This window comes from Desmodus rotundus, chromosome 5 (genome assembly GCF_022682495.2).
Source record: "Desmodus rotundus isolate HL8 chromosome 5, HLdesRot8A.1, whole genome shotgun sequence".
NCBI lineage: Eukaryota > Metazoa > Chordata > Mammalia > Chiroptera > Phyllostomidae > Desmodus > Desmodus rotundus.
This window is the reverse complement of record NC_071391.1, coordinates 84,174,582-84,177,891: the sequence shown is the minus strand read 5'-3', so window position 1 is coordinate 84,177,891 and position 3,310 is coordinate 84,174,582. Positions and strand designations below refer to the sequence as shown.

At 45.7% G+C, this 3,310-nt stretch overlaps 1 pseudogene across 1 annotated transcript; it reads left to right on the top strand.

Moving 5' to 3' along the window:
- Window positions 1–1,249: 1,249 nt before the first annotated feature.
- Window positions 1,250–2,383, top strand: LOC112314343 (ADP-ribosylation factor 4 pseudogene; annotated as a pseudogene). Its single transcript, XR_011651287.1, has one exon. The product of XR_011651287.1 is annotated as an ADP-ribosylation factor 4 pseudogene (transcript).
- Window positions 2,384–3,310: the final 927 nt, after the last annotated feature.

Below are 3,310 nucleotides of genomic sequence, written 5' to 3'. Positions count from 1 at the left end.
CTTTGGCGTCACAGACTCAGGTTAAAAACCTGATTCTGTTCCTTATTTGACATGTGGACAACTCACTTAACCTCTTAGAGCTTCCACTTCCTAATATGCAAAATGGGATAGCAATACCTGTCTTGAAGGGGTTTTATGAAGACTAAAATGAAGATTAAATGAGATAATGCAGAGCAAGGTGGGAGGGGGGCAAAGAATTATTGCAAAAGATCTGCGTCTCCACTGGCACATCGAACCCCTGGCCACATACCGAACTTATGCTTGCCATTCATACACTCTTCAGCCATGTTTTCCTATGTATTCAATGCATCGGTGCTGTTATGAAAAATAAATGCAAATCCAAGACAAAGCATCCAGAATTTCTGGTAGACTTTGTGATGATGTTTTTTTGATCAACAGGCACCAAGCACTGCACTCGCACGTGGGGTATGCAGACGTGTTTGCCATGAGATGAGGGTCCTCAGAAGCCCTCAGGAAGGTTGGGGGCTACAGAGATAATGCAAGTAAAGAGCTTAATTCCACCCCAAACCCCTCCCACCCCACCTCCCCGCCCCAGCGCATGGGAGAAGAATGGCCCTTCTGACCTGGGTAGGGCTCTGATTTCTCTCCTCTGAGGCTTCCGGGTCACAAAAAAATGTACCACACACCCACTGACAGGACCTGGCATGTTTGACTGAACTCCTTGAAAGTCTGGTGTTGGTTTTTCCCTTCCCTTCCTACCATACCAGCTACAAATTAGGAGAATTACATAGGGAGGACTTCCGGTTCATCAGAAAAACATGTCACTTGCCCTCCTACGATTAGTGTTCTTCTCCACTGCCCTGTAGTACTGGGGTGAGCAGCAGAGGCTGGTAGCTGCAAAAATGTGCCCTTTAGGAGCCAATCCTTACAGCAACTCCCCCAAGAGAAGACTCCCCTGCTCCTTCCTACCTCTACCACCCTTGGCCTCTAAGGAGGGACCCTAGAGCTGCTGGGGTCAGGTAGCACCACCTAATAGCCTGGGGGACAGTTCACCAAATCGGCCTGAACCATTATCACACCCTCTGCCCTTCCCTCCTTCCAGTGACCACTCCCAGGGCTGCCCATGGCTCTCTTTGCACTCATCCCACAGCTGGAGCTGTGGGCTCTGGCTCCTCAAGGACTGCTCCCTGGGTCAGCAGCATCCGGTCACCTGAGTGCTTGTTTAAAACGTAAAATCTCGGAAGCCTTAACGCTAGAGCCGGAGCTGGTGAGCCGGTCCTTGTGTTGTGCAGGTCCGCACCCGCTTATTACAGTCCCGGAGGTTCGTCTGACACGCCGGCTAGCGAGCTGCCCCTGCCGCCCTCTTCCTCAGCCCATTCCTTTTCGCTCAGTGTGCCTGGAGCGTGAAAGGAAAAGGCCGGGGGAAGCTCCTGACCCCTTCTGTTCCTGCCCATCACAAGTGCCACTACCGCCATGGGCCTCACCATCTCCTCCCTCTTCTCCCGTCTCTTCGGCAAGAAGCAGATGCGCATTTTGATGGTTCGATTGCATGTTGCTGGCAAGACGACCATTCTGTATAAACTGAAGTTAGGGGAGATAGTCACCACCATTCCTACCATTGGTTTTAATGTGGAAACGGTAGACTATAAGAACATTTGTTTCACTGTATGGGATGTTGGTGGTCAAGATAAAATAAGGCCTCTCTGGAGGCATTACTTCCAGAATACCCAGGGTCTTATTTTTGTGGTAGACAGCAATGATCGTGAAAGGATTCAGGAAGGAGCCGAAGAGCTGCAAAAAATGCTTCAGAAAGATGAGTTGCAAGATTCAGTGTTACTGCTTTTTGCAAACAAACAGGATTTGCCAAATGCTATGGCCATCAGTGAAATGACGGATAAATTAGGTCTTCAGTCTCTTCGTAACAGAACATGGTATGTTCAAGCCACTTGTGCTACACAAGGAACTGGTCTGTATGAGGGACTTGACTGGCTGTCAAATGAGCTTTCAAAACGTTAAATGAAACTGGATATCTAACCAAGGACATGTTTGATAGAATTGGTCTAGGCTTGTTACAACAAAATTAGTTTGCATCTTGGTTATTAAACAGTATCTGGGACTGGTTTGGGCAGAATATTACAGCATTTAAACTTATTTTGTTGCCAATTATTGTTTACGAAGTATAATGTTGCACTTCAGCAGTATGCTTGGTTTTAAAGAAATTCTCCTTAACTTTGGGGGAAAAGTGTCCTCTTAATTTTATTTCCTATATGCCTAGATGCCTGGATTTAGTTATTGTGACACCTTTAAATAAATCTGTTTTGAATGTTTTTTGAGCCCACAACAAATAATATTTTAAAGTTATCCCCTTGCTACTTTACTGATAACCTTTATCATTCCTGGGACAATCTGCTGATTTAAAAAAAAATAAAAATGTTGCATTCCAAAAAAAAAGTAAAATCTCTGCCCTCCCCTTCTCCAGACCTACTGAATATTAACAAGATCCCCAGGTGATTCATATGCATATAAAAGTCTGAGAAATGTGTCTAGCTCAGTTATGAGCTCCCATCACTAGCTAGATACTTCATGGTAAGGAAAATGCAAAGGATTAGATTAATCCTACACATCCTTTCTTCAAGGCAGGATGTTATCTCCATATAAGGAGGAGCAAATTGAGGACTGAAGAGGTTTGAAACTAGCTCACCATTCCAGGGCTAGTGAGAAGGCTGTGCACCAGGTAGACAAGGAGAGAAAGGAAATTCTGATCACAGATACAGCCCATATGGAGTCATCCTGATAGGAGACAGCATCATTGGCATCATTGTTAAGAATCCCCATCTGCATTGCGCTGGGCTGGGTATTCATTCATTTCCTTCACTTCACAGCTCCTTCCAGAGTACTTACTATGTGCTATGCTCTGGGTAAGGTAGTTGCAATGTGGAATAAGACAGACATAGTTTCTGCTCTTGGGGATCTGTCTTTCTACTGGGGAAGAAAGATTCACTAAATGTGAGTTAATTATCATTGAAATAAGAGCCACATGGCATAAAAAAAAAAAAGGAACCTAGCTTAGCCTTGGAGGAGAGAATACTGTATATAAATCATGATAAATATACCCCTTCCTTTAGGGCCCACTGGCCTCTCAGGGCTTCCAGGGCTGCTGTCTTCTCTCTGGGCTGGTGGTTCATCTCCTTTTGTCCAGAAGCTGAAGTCATGGGTTTGTGCACATTCTAGACACACAGGGATGCTAGACAGAGGGAGCAGGATTGTGGGCCCCACCCTGCTGGAGAAGGGGACCAGAGCACTGAATTTCCCTTGGGTCTCTACATGGAGGTGGTAGTGCTAAACATGA